At 30.5% G+C, this 14,524-nt stretch overlaps 1 long non-coding RNA gene across 10 annotated transcripts; it reads right to left on the reverse strand.

Moving 5' to 3' along the window:
• Positions 1-5,056: 5,056 nt before the first annotated feature.
• Positions 5,057-14,019, reverse strand: LOC120088460 (uncharacterized). 10 transcript variants are annotated; one of them, XR_016523668.1, is made up of 5 exons: positions 11,928-14,019; positions 9,850-9,941; positions 8,736-9,585; positions 7,365-7,449; positions 5,057-6,125 (listed from the first exon to the last, which is right to left on the reverse strand). It is a non-coding gene; the product is annotated as an uncharacterized LOC120088460 (long non-coding RNA). The 10 variants fall into 10 exon arrangements; XR_016523667.1 differs by having other exon boundaries at positions 8,736-8,990; positions 9,765-9,941; positions 11,928-14,018; XR_005484932.2 differs by having other exon boundaries at positions 8,736-9,941; positions 11,941-14,019.
• Between the last annotated feature and the right edge of the window lie 505 nt (positions 14,020-14,524).

Raw genomic sequence — 14,524 nt, forward strand, 5'->3', positions numbered from 1 at the left:
AAAAAATTGGATACAATAAAAATATAAAAATGTTTTTGTTTTCAGAAATAGAATGTGGGTTGTGTACCAAACACATATTTGGTAAATTCAAGATTCTCTACCCAACAACCTTTTATCTCTATCGTGAAAATTTTCACAACGGTAGAATGGCTCCTCATGAGCATTTAGAATTAATTTAAAAAATAGGTGATTTTGAAAAAAAGTGTTTGACAAATGACAACTACTCAAAATGCATTTTGAAAGAAAAAACAAGTTTATAAAATAAATTGGTTTGGGACAAATAAGTTTTTTTACAGTGTGTTTGGGGCAGAAAGTATCCTAAGACTATAATAACCATCTCGTACTACAGTAAATACTGCATTTCCAGTTAGCTACACTCAACACTATTTTAAAACCCTCATTTGCTACCATATTTATTGTTTGCTACAATTTTTATTATTTTACATTCATCATTTTTTTATTCTTTGTTACAGTGTTTACTATTTTCTTCCCAAACTAAAATAGTTTACACCTCAAATACATACTATTATAACCAAAACTAAAATAATCTATACCCAAACGCAAACTATTATAACTCAACTATAATAATTTAAGACTATAATCACCAACTTATCGCCCCAAACGCCCCATAATGTTTTACAATATTCTCTCCTCATTTGTATAAATCTTACCAAAATGCCCCAAAACTCAAAAGTCATGTAGCTCACTCCAGTATATTGTTGTGGCTACCTCGCCCTCTGTCAGCCAACCCCGATCATTGCCACCGTCCAACTACGTCGACCACCACCTTTTATCATCTTCAACCACTGTCGGTGACCAACTTCAACCACGACCTATGCCACCAGCTAATTACGGCCAAGTCTATATCATAAAAATCCTCATCAATTCTTCTAATTATTAGTGTACCTCAAATGTCTTATTAAACTATTTTTCAATGCAATGATGAATGTAGATAAATATTTTTCATGGTTTGTATATGATAGTTTCCTTATTTTCTTTTGAACAAAACTAGTTTCCTGAAATAGATAATTATGACCAAGTCTATATCACTAGCTAATTACCGTGAATGGATTATATTTTTCCTTAAATAGACATGACCTAAATTGACATGAACGAGTCTTAAATATTTGAAAATATTTTTCAAAGTATATGGTCAAGATTATATTTTAACCTTATAGAGTTGTTTTGGATACTAAGTTTAGTTAAGAAATTTGTGTTTAGGATACAGAGTTATTTAGTTTATGATTAGGAATGATGTACAAATTTCAATAATAGATATTATTAAAATTGGTGAAATCTAATTATTAAACATAATAACACTAAAAAAATAAATAAATAAGTCGGCGCACGCGCACGCGCACGCGGCACATTAAACTAAACGCGCGAACAGCCGAAATGAATTTTTCACATGCTGCTTCTTATTTATGGCTTTTAATCGAAATTGTATTACTTTTTAATCAACTTTTTACTGTATTAAATCTTATCTCCCCCACTCTCATATCTTGCCGTTTATCCTTACTTTAGTTAATTAATCAACACTCTATAACTAACACCACTCTCATATTTTTTATTTAATTTATATATATACTTCAATTTAATATTATAAAAACAAATTCTCTCAATTATTTAATATGAATCAAATTCATATTAAGTTTGATATTTTCTCTCAAATTATATCTCATATAATTTTATATAAATAATTACCTTTATTAATCTAAACAATTCAAATTTATCCGAATTAATTTGATTCTCATTTTTATCCCAATTGAGCTAACGAATGGACCATATGAACCTATAGTTTGAAGTTTCAATGGTACTCGATTAATTAATCAAACTCTTTGATTAAATTAATCAACTTTCATTAACTATCAGTCACTCCATTACAGACCGACAGATGCACTTTTTGCACTACATATATATTTCTGTGTCTATTGGATATAGCCAATCAACGGTTCGTTGACTCTTCACAAATTGCTCATAAGTACAGCTGGGTCAAATTATCATTTTGCCTTTGTAGTTACATCTAACTTCTTAAGTACCCTTGATCCCCACTAAAGTATAAATTCACAACTTACTCAGGATTCAAGTCAAGTCACTTATGGTCATCTTGATGAAATGCATGTCTCATCTATCAACGTTGTTATATAGAGATACTACGTGGTTCGGTCTTATACAAACTCTTTGCATAGAACACCGATACTCATATGTCTACACATGAATGATCAGTATCAGATCATTTGTAGCACTTTACAATAATTGGAACAATTATAAAGCAGGCTATATCGTAGTGTCACCAAGATAAGTTACCCCAACCATTTAGGTTACCACTTAAATATGATTCTCCTGTATGCCTCTACATACACGTTTAAGTTTCAAAAAGTAACCCTGGATCTTAATTTATTGGTTTTTGCAGATAAATACAACTAAATGATAAATAAAATACCTCTTTATTTTATTAGATAAATAAATTATTTGTACAATACAATTACAAATACAAGACCCACGAAATTTAGGGCATCAACCCCAACAAACACAACATGCATATCCCAAATCAAAGGATGATACATTAAAGAAGATAGAACAAAACATATTTCACAAGTTTTTCTACACTCATGATCTTGAAGAAAATTGCGACATCATTGTACAACAAATTTGTTCGCAAGATAACCTGACAAATTCATTTACAAAGGCATTATCTATCGCAACCTTTGAAAAATTGGTGCACAATATGGAATTCGACGACCCAAAGATCTCAAGATGGGGAGTATATATACTTTTTAAGAGTATCAGATTATATTGAATTTTTTGGAAAATAAAACTGTTAAAAATATCACTATCAATTAGTGATAGTCATTGATAAACATCTATCAATATCTATCACTGATAGAGAGTAACATTTTATTATAGTTGTAAATAAGTTGACTCATTTTATTACCTTTGAAAACATACCTTTTATATATATATATATATATATATATATATATTTTATAATGTTTTTTTAATACTACTGCTACTATATAACTAATTTCAATAAAAAAAAATAACTTAGAAAGACAAAATTCAAGATTTAAAGCCGAAAATAGAGAAAATGTGAAAGTGTAACAACAAAAATGATATTTGTATTATAATATGTTAAATTAGGTGTAATGTAGATGTCCATTATTAGTGTCCATTAGCCATGCGATACTTATCCATTACCCCATGTGTTGTCGTGTCTCAAGATTACACACTATTACCGTCCATGTAATTCACCTCATACTTGTCAAATTGCCTATAAATAGTGACATTTGGTGGGTTTTGAAAGACACATATGTTGGTGATCAATCCATAAGAATTGGAGAAAGTGGAAAAATCCATTCTTTGTTATTTTGTGTACTTTTTGTTATTTATTTATTTATTTTATTATATATTATTATTATATTATATTTTCTTTATATCCGTATATTCGTTGTGTGCCGCTGTATTTCTCAAATTTACAGCAATTTAGGCTTATTTAAATTGTTGCATGGCCTTCCATATGATTATTATTTTTTATTTAAGAGCTAAAATATGGAACAAAGCCGACTTTCACCGACAATATTAATCTATTTGACTTCATTTCATTGAATTTTTCTTTCAACTATATTTTATCTTGTTTCAACATGTCAATTAGTCGTTTTTTTTGTTATAATTCCTTCGCGATGCTTCTAAAGTGGTCCCCTTCCCTCACGGTTCCTAAAAGTCAATGTTGATGCTTCTTGAAGTTGTGATAAAAAAATCGGGATCTTGGGTGGGTGGTTCGTAACTCTAAAGGATTTTCCATTTGTGTCGGGTACAAGGTCACTAATCGGGAGTGGCCAATTAAAACTTTGGAAGGCGAGACGATTAGAGTTGGTTTACCTTCTCTTCTCCAGCTTAGAGTTGAGTTATCTCAACTTCTCATTGTGGAATCTGATTCAACATCTGTGCTCTTAACGAGTCGTCATTCAACATTTCTAAAACAAAGAACGTGGTTGAGAATATGTTGGATCTCGCAAGTCGGATGAGTGTTTATAGTTTTATCAAGTGTAATCGCTATTGTAATTTTGTAGTTATTTTTTGGTGCAAGCTGTTCTGGATGTTTTTGTTCAGAACTTTTAGTTTAGAAACTTTTTAAGCTTGCTGGAGCTCTAACTTTTCAAATTGGGTATCATATGCTTTTACTGGGACTTGATTTATTCATTTTTTCCCCATTAATGAAGTTATCTTAAAATAAAATTAAAAAAAAAACAGACAGCGATTTATTGAAAAACAACTTTGATTCTAAAATTTTAAATGAATAAAAAAAGCGGTAAGTAATACCTTTTGAGGAAAATATCTATTTAATTGTATCGATTTTTATCTTAAATTTTCAACTTTGTATTACTCAAACTTAGAGTTTACAAGTTAACTAATAGTTTTAATTCATTCGAAAGATTATTAAAAAAAAAAAAAGTTGATCAAAATATCATGGGATTATTAGAGATTCAATCCATTTTCAAAATTTATTTTGATAAAAGTCTAAATTTTTTAATATTTTCGTATAAAGATTTAATGAACTTTTCAGACAATAATACCCTTTGTGGCGAACAATTGAAGAGAAAAAATGCATTGACAAAATTTTTTCATATTTACTAAACATCCTTGATGTTGGAGAGAGAAAATAAATTTATTATTTAGTATTAGTTAGTTGGATTTTTTTTTTAATTTTTTTATTTTCAATTGGAGAGAAAAAATGTATTTAATATGATTTTATTTTTCATTCATTGCAATTAATGTATCAAGTAACTAGTTTTATTGGCGGATTCATATTATTTTTAAATATACCTTTGAATATTAGATTTTTGTAAATATTCTAACCAATATATAAAATATATTGATAAATATATTTGATATAACTAGTTTCACGACAACTTATTAGTTTTTCTGGCGGATTAATGAATTTTTTAAAATATAACTTAGAATATTGTATTATATGTTTGTAAATATTCCGATCAGTATCTAAAATAAAATATACTCAAATAAATGGTGTACCAGTCAAAAGTTTTGATACTCAATATTTAATGTATATCACAATTTATATCATAAATAAATTTCATTTATATTATAGTATATACCATAAATTCAAAGTATTTAGATATAAATAAAAATATCTACCACAATATATATATGAAGGATATATATAGGATTAAAAAAACAAAAAAACAAAAAAACAAAAACGGCTCCTTAGTCTGCATGAGCAAAACGTCCCCATCTTCATCTTTGCTGCCATCTGTCTTCGTTCGACTGTCGGCGACGTGTCCACCAATCGTCCAAGTCGCGTCGCCGCCAAGTCGAGTTGCACACTGTTTGAGTCACGCACTGTCTGAGTCGTGTAAATAGTTGCTCACTGTTCGAGTCTGCCATTCGTCGTCCAAGGTGTTCGCTAGCAAAAAATCGAATCTACAGATGGAATATTGAGGGTTGTTGAAGATGGAAAGTCTTCCAGCTTTTCTCATAATATCTTGGTTTAATTGAAAAGATTTGAAAAATAATAAATCTTTCTTAAAAAACGTGTGTGGCCTTTGATTTTTCCATCTTAAAAACTCCTCTAATTGGTTGGGGGTCTAAATAGTAATTGACTTTTTTTTTTTTTTTTTAGAATATTAGGCATTCGAACTTAGACATAAATGAAATATAGGACACTTATTAGAGCCTTTATGAGTTGTTATCCCCAACTTTCCTTATACTTTTAAATGTTCAACTTTGATCTTAAAATAGTCCTTCCTATTAAACTGAAATAAAAAAAAAAAAATGAATTGGCAAAAAATAATAATAATAAAATAAAAAGTGAAATATGATTAGAAAAAAATCCAAGTAAAAATTTTGGGTGAAAAATGAATTCCTCCGTCTTTCGGCTCCGATCCACTCTTTCTTCTCCATCAAGCTCTCTCTCTTCCCATTCAATCTCTATAGAGGTAGATTGCAAGAACTAACGCAGCCTCTGTTTATGCAAATGCCACGCGACCACACTCACTATGTGCCCATCTTGCGAACACATCGGCGGAGGCAGCACCGCCGGTAACGGCGACGGAAATTCCAAGGGCCCATTTTCGAGCCTTCACCAAGCCTACTGCTGCTTGCAAATGCTATGATTATAATGCCATAAATAATCAAGAAACGGGAAGAAATAGAGAAATAAATGGGAAGAGAGAAAGCTTGAAGAAGATGATGATCAAGAAGAAAAAGTGGATAGGAGGAGAAACAGAGAGAAATTGAAAGGAGAGAGGGGTGGCAAAATTTTCCGTTGTCCTGAATCCATTGGGGTGCTAAATCCCGCGATTTGACTGGGCATGAGATAATTTAATCAAGCCTTCAATCTAAGTGTAGGATGAGAGAATTGAACCTCATATCTCAAAATTGATAGTATGATATGATACACTCTTGTTGGCTAGTTGTTTTCTTTTTTCTAATTTAATTTTCTAATATAATAAATTTTATTTTATTTTATTTAAATTTATAATAAAAAGTATTAAAATATTTTTTAATACTAATTTTACATAAACTTTACCCTTAATTTTAAATAATACAAATAATAAAATAAAAAAGGGAAATTATAAATTATAAATAATAAAAATAATAAAATCAATAATCATGTAGTGTTGCAATTTTTATCCACACTAAATAAGATTGAAAACTCAAGATAAAATTTGATTCAAGTCTGCCAAATTCAAAGACAAAATTTTGAAGAAAAATCAATTTAGATTTTCATCCAACTCTAAACTTCAAAGTGTTATAATTTTTACCCTCAATTCAATTTTTGATAATTTGTCTACTAATTTTTATAAAAAAAAAAACTTCATAAACTCATGAATATTAAATAAAATAAAAGTTTGCACCAAGATAACTTTGTATAATACATAAACTAGCCATTGAATCATTTTTCCAAAATCCGTAAATTTCAACAAAGAAAAGACCCCTAAAAGTCATTTTTCCCTAAAATTTCATCAATTGTACATACATATAATAAAGAATTTAACAATATTTGAGGCGATAAATTATTAGAGAGTTAAAACTGAAATATTTTTAAAAAATTTTAAGTTAAGACTGCAATCCTTATAGGTATAGTTTGATTAAATTGAAAATTGATGATTAATTTTTTTTTTTCTTTTTAACGTAGAGTGACGTGATCAAATCTCAAATCTCTAAAATAAAAATTCACTAGCTAAGGTTGATAATTTATGATTAAAATCGATAAACCTAACAAATTCGGGAGTCAATTTGATTTGTTTTTTCCCCAGAAATTAACATTGGTCATAAACCAAAAATTAAAAAAAAAAAAAAAAAAAGAAAGAAAGAAAAATCAAAGGGCATAAGGGGGATTTCACCTTTGGATGGAAATCATATGGAAAAGGCTGAAGCATGACGCAAGCGGCATGTGAACGCATATACACGTGTCAAGACATGATTCTTCTGGCAAAATGAAATTTGCGTAAAGATATCAAATACCTAAAAAAATTAAAAAATATATAAAATAAAACAATTAAATAAAAGAAAGAAAAAGATCGAAAAAACTGGAGGAATCACGGGTGTATGTGTGTATCTGTAAAATTTGTTCAACAGCTCCACCTACGCGTATTATATTTTGATATTAAAATCAGTTCACGCTTAATAATTTATTATTATTTGAAAACGAAACCCACTTCCATAAATCCATCTCACTCAACATTTCTACTACTCATCATTACACGTCCATCAATGCATATCTATGGTTCAATTACAATTATAGCCTTCTAAATTATTTGAGCAAATTAATAATTGTATCGATTTACTCCCCAAAATTTGAAGATTGTATCAGTTTAAACTCTAAATTAATGACGGTATAAATTTAGATTCTGAACTTTTATAAGTATGTCAACTTAAACCTAAACTTTCATAATTGTATTATTTTAAATCCTTCATTATGTTTTATTTGGATGCACTTATGAAACTGCTCAAATTGATATATTTATGGAAGTTTAAGATTTAAGTTGATACAATTATGAATGTTTTAAGGTCTAAACTTATACAATTATTAGTTTAAAGTTTAAATTAATATAACTCTCAAAGTTCATGATTAAAATTAATACGAACTCCTAAAGTTTAGGATTTAAATTGATACAACTCCCAACATTTAGGAGTATAAATTGATATTTACCATTTTTCTAATAGGTTTTGAATTAACTTTCACTGAAGAAAATATCCATTTATATCCCTAAACTTTAAAATTGAATTAAGTTATCATTACAAGTTTAATTAAAACAATTATATGTTTGACATAATATTTTCTGAACTGAATTTGAACGAGAGTATTAATTGATATATTTATAAAAGTTATGAAATACTTATGAAAATTCAAAGTTCAAATTGATACAATTATTAATTCACGATTTAAATCGATACAAACATCAAAGTTTAGAGGTGTAAAATAATTTTTTCCCCCAAAAAAGAATAGGTCTCCAACATATCCCTTAATTTTCAAATTTTATATATAATGAATCTTTGACGAAAACTTCGATTCTATCCGATGCACAATTCAAACTTATATCTAATAGATTGATGAATATTTAAAATTTTTGAATGTGTCAAAAATATATCATGCATAACATTGAAAGTTCAGTAACCTATCAAATGTTTTTAAAAGTTTAACTATCAAATAAGCATCGTTAAAGTTTATAGACTAAACTTGTAATTAATCGAAACGAAGTATTGTACCGTACCGTCAACCGCACTGGGCGGAGGCACGTGAACCACCATGCAAAGGGCGACTGTCCCACACGGAAGAGACGCACGATGGTGGTGACAAATCCCAACCCTTGGTGCCTGATATTCTTTTAACCTGTCTGCCACATCTCCAACCTTGTACTTTCCTTGTATTTTCCTTGTGCTTCCATATATTTCGACAATCCATGTAATGTAGCTCAATGGAATAGTATCACTATATTATTGTTATATGAATGTTATAAAGAGAGATCCTACAAAAAGCCAAATTCACATTTATGTGGTTGATTAGAACATGAATATTATTAGAGATCGATGATGTAAATATAGCAATCAGATCCAAAATATTCTGACAATGTAAAAAAATTTGCAAATATAACAAAAATTATATAAATTCTCATGATATAGATTTTACTATATTTGCAATTCTTTAAAAATATTGTTATACACTTAAGTTCCGTTTGATAACCATTTTGTTTTTTAATTTTTGTTATTGAAAATTGAGTTTATGGACACTATTTCCACCTCTAAATTTCTTCATTTGTTATCTATTTTTCATTGATGTGAGTGTTAATGAAACTTCCAGACAGCCTAACACTAATGACAATCTGTGAAAGGTATCCCCAAGTTGGAATTCCGGCAAACACCAAGAAGTATCCATTCTTAACACAAAGAAATCGCCAGCTTTTAGAAAAGATTTTATCTTAGATTATGCACGTGGGGTTGTCTCTTCTGGGAGTTAAGCGGTGAGATTATGTAAGGGGTATGGCTTCTTCGGGGCGACTAAGGACACACCCAACCAAATGATCGGTAAACGGGTCTCCTTTGGTACAATCTCCTCTGCCAGGTCTATCCCGTTTTGAAACAAAAAAAAAATGGTTACCAAATAGCCTTAACTATTAGCCTCAAAAGTACTACCTATCACAGCTACCCATATTAATAAAGGAACAATTACCAACTATATAGAGTAATTCAAAGAGTAGGAGAATTAATTAGATAAAGGGGCATGAGAGAGATTTATCCGTTGCCTGATCATTTCATGGTTATGAGGGATATGCATGAATTAGGCAGCTCAGAGACACCCCTTTACAAAGCTGGCCTTTCCACTCCTACCTGATATTCTTCCACTACTTTATGGCACCAATAATTCATACTCCTAGGAAGTCGTTGTACAATCATTAACTTTCACTATTCTTCAATAAGAACTGAAAAAGGAAATTTAAACGAAAAGCATAAGATTACAAAATACGAAAAAAAGAGAAGATAAAAGAAGCAAGCAAATGGCGCAATATTCAATAAAGAGGGAATCGAAGGAATTAATAATCTATCTAACTTGTGGAGTAAATTTACTTGTTCGATGTTCTTTGGAATCTAACGAAAAAGGTGAACTTGTTTCTAACTTGATGGAAAACAGTATCTTCAAACCAACTCACCTAAGGTATTTCAAAAAACTACCTCTAAAATACAAAATAACACATTAAAAATAGCTTTGAATGTTCGTAGAAGGAATATATTGAAATTCAAAGCATGGGCCTGTCAAGATTCAAGAATTGACTCAACAAAAGCTAACAAGTACAGGCAATCAAGCTCAATCTTCAATCACCCACATATGGAGCATCTACATAGAATAAGGTTTGCAAGAAGAATGTCGCACAAGGCTTTCAATGCTAATTAATTCTAATATTTCTGATAAACTCTATATCCATTCATGTATTAATGATTGTGGTAAATTTGTGAAGTTCATTTTCTCTCATTTTCTTACCATTGTTTGTATCAATAAGTTAAAAAGAGTTGAATTCTTAGCATCTTTTTTTTTTAAAAAAGCAAAATTTTAAAAACTACTTTTCATAGTTTTCAAAATTTGAGTTGATTTTTGAAAACATGGACAAAAGTAGATATCAAAGCAAGAAATTTAGAAATGAAAGAGGTATTTATAGACTTAATTTTCAAAAACTAAAAACAAAAAACGAAGGAAAAACTACCTTTTTAATTCCTAAAACAGATGTATTCGATCCCTAAGATTTCAATTTGGCCATTTTAATATTTTAAAAAATAAGTTTAAGCAGTCCCTCCTATCTCCTACATCGATTAATTGTTTTTCTATTATTTTAAATACATATTCAAAGTAAAAGTAAAAAAGCTACATTTTTTCTCTCTCTCACCTCCAACCCTCCCTCCTCTCTCTCTTCCCTCCCCTCCCCCACCATGAAGATGTCCTTCCCCAAATTGCCTCTCATCTTTTAAATGACTTTAGCTTCTTTTTTTCCACTTAGAAGAGAATGCGTTGTCATTTTTTTTTTTTGTTTTTCAATTGGGTTCCACCAAATTTTTTTTCTTTAGGTGACGATATAAGACCTACAACTATAGGGGATCACCGGCTGGAGAGACACCAATGAAGGATGCAGGCATAGGATTTTATTTAACTTGCAGCATATTTAGCGATTTTGGTGAAGGAGTTTGCTAACTGGTTCATGAACAATTAGTGAGATTGTTAAAATGAGATCAATTGTGGCATTAGACATAAATTTATGGACAAAATCCGATAGATTATACCAAAAAGTCTATATTTCGAGAGATGATGAAGAAGGGAAAGATGCTGAAGTATAAATGAAGATTTTGAGAGAGGATGAAGATGAAGAAACAATGACCGTGGAGAGAGGGAAGGAGAGAACGGAGAGATTGGAGGAGGGAGAGAGATTTAAAAAAAAAAACAATTGAATATGTATATAAAATAATTAGAAAAATATTTAATTAAAGTAAAAAACAGGAAGAGGGACCTTTTAAACATACCTTTCAAGAATGAGTGATTAAAATAGCTAAATTAAAATTTTAGGGACTAAATGCACCTATTCCTAAAAACTTATGGACTAAAAAGGTACTTTTATCAAAAAACGAGAAGGGAGGTTTGAACCTCTCCCCTCTTGGTCAAATAGTTACGTCTCACCAAACTAAGTTATGTCAAACTTCCCGAAAAGATATTATATTACTGATTAAAAGAAAATATAAATCACAATGTGGGAACTCAAGGCATATAATGTAAATATAAAATAGGTCGAGGGTAATTAGGGGATAGTTACATGTTAATCCAATGGAGAAAAACAATATAACCTTCCCATGAAAACAAAGGAAAACACAAGATTTAAGCAAATAGTCACAATAAGTAAAAGTACAATTGCATGATCTTCACATACGGTATAGGCTTACAAACAATTGCGTTCCCTTCGAGTATCTTGTACAACTTCAAGCACTCCCCTCTTTTTGCCTCAGGAAATGTGTTGATGTCTTAAGATCTGCGCTTTTTAAATAGTTAAATAACAAAAACAAAAAACAAGTCCACGATTTACCTGTAGAGAGATCAGAGAAGTAGCACTGTTTTTGGCTAACAAGAAGGAAAACGGGGAAGAAGGGAAAAAAAATGTCACTAAGCCCCATCCAAAATTAACAAGACCTTGTGACCAATTTCTATAAAAACCATTAATCTATCCAGAAATTGGATCTATTAGCCATCAAAGATCAACTTACATTTACACCTTTTGCCCACTTACAATCTAGTTACTTGCAGTTGCAGGGTTCACTGCATAAAATATCAACAGATACGAACGAAAGGGCAACGACATAGTATGTAAACAAGAACAGAAAAATATCTCAGTAGAAATGAAAACGAAAATTTACACTTGACGGAACAAATAACCTAATTTATAAACATGATTTCCTCTTGTATAAGCCAGACCTAATGTTTACTTAGATGTCAATTATCACGAAGAATGCAACCTTATGCCTTTCTTATCCTTTTAGCTAAGATCACTTGAAGTGAGCAACAAAGAAACAACCCATGATACAAAAATGTTCAAACTTAGTTGCTGAATTTCTAAAACAAAGTCCTATCGCCGTTGGCTATGGTATCAACTAAGTGAGTCTACCAAATGAAGTTGGAGGACCACCTCTGTTTTCCACAAAGACAGATTAGATTTTTATCCTCGAGTTAACCAGCACAATTCCATAATCTAATTGATTATCCATCTCCTATTACATGGAAATAAAATATTTCTAAGATTGTGTCATAGGAGAAAATGAGCATTGGTCACAGGGCATAGAATTACATAACAAAGATAAAAAAGAAAATCAAATCAAATTTGTAACTGAGAGAACAATAAAGTATAATAAATCTAATTCTACAACAACTATGGCATGCAAGTAGAAAATGCAGCCCAATATTATGTTAAATAAATTTGAATTTTACTCTTCCTCCTACATGGGAAGGTGTACAAGCTCAAAAGGCATGGAAGAGTTCCAGAAAATAGAGTGCTCATTCATCTTTGTATTTTTTCTAAACCTGTTATGAAATTGTACCTTCAAAAGTTGGCCATAGGCCTTGCCGGGGTCTCAAATGTAGGTTACTCTAACAATTTGAATAAAGTTTCAAGATAAAATGGTCCAAACCTACGGTGGTTGTGTCAACATGCTTTCTAATACTTCTACACAATTATTAGTTCCTCTTCTGAAAAGAATTTCAAGTGATTGTTACAATTCTAAACCATAAATATAATTTGATCGGAAACGTAGACCAATGATTGAATGGTGAAAAATCAGATCCCTATCCCAAAAAAATTAAACCAATTCCTTTAGAAAAACAAACTCAATTAACCAATGAACCCTTCAACATTAAAATCTCAAGTTCAAAATGACACAAAAGCATCACGGTTGATTTCAAGATTTTTCAATACATGATAACACCTTCGTGTGCAGCCTCCGACCATCCATTACTCAGCTCATTCATTCTATAGTTTTCAAAAAAAAAAAAAAACGTCATACTAGTTTCCTACAGTCGTGATTCATACTTTTCTAAAGAAGTAAACGCGGAAAAAGAGAGACGGATTTCGATAATGAATAACGCATAACAATTCATATACCAGGAAGATTAAGGAGAGGACGGAGCGAAACCTTCAGAGAAGCGTCATCATGAGGCTCCGGAGGGAGCAAAAGAGTAAAGCAACGGAGAAGAGACGGCACGGAAAAGAGAGAAGAAAAGCGGAAATGCGAGCAGCAATCGTATAAGATTCAGATTGAAAACTATATAATTACTATCGTAATATACCATCAGGTTCTCCTCAGGTTTTGGCAATCCACATGTTCGATCGCCGCTTCAAGAGCATTTCCATGGCAACTCACTTTCTCTCTTCCAACGCCGGAACCCTAACATCCGTTACCGCCGTTCACTCCCTCTCCATCCTCGAGAGGATTTTGGGTTGGCGGCAGATCCCCAATCCTCATTTTATATGATGCCTGAAATATTTACAGAAGTACTATTACAGAAAATTTTTAAAATAAATAAATAAATATTATTTTGTTGAATCTCCCTAAACTTTCAAAAGAAATTTTAAAAAAAAGTTTATTTTAGTCCTACTGTTAAAATTCTCCTAACTTTTTAAGGATAAAATCAGTTTAAATATGAAATTGCATGTAATATGGGTTGAGCAAGATCAAAGTAAAATGTCAATACCAATACATCCAAATAGTGAATGACCAAAATATTAAACCCAAATGACTTTTGAGATCTCATATAAAAATTATTTCATCACCTAATTCAAAATTGAAATCCGAGATCTTTTAGAGTGACCAACTTACTTCGCAATCTAATCATAAAAAAATACAAGGTATTCACACCATTCTGTTTAAGAGTTAACAAAATTTTAATAGCAATGACCAAAGTAAGTAATTTTTAAAAGTTGAAGGACTAGAATGAATGTTTTTCAAAGTTTAGAGATTAAAATAGAACAAGATTCAAAAT

Source organism: Benincasa hispida, chromosome 10 (genome assembly GCF_027475165.1).
Source record: "Benincasa hispida cultivar pf3 chromosome 10, pf3_genome.v1.1, whole genome shotgun sequence".
Classification (NCBI taxonomy): Eukaryota; Viridiplantae; Streptophyta; class Magnoliopsida; order Cucurbitales; family Cucurbitaceae; genus Benincasa; species Benincasa hispida.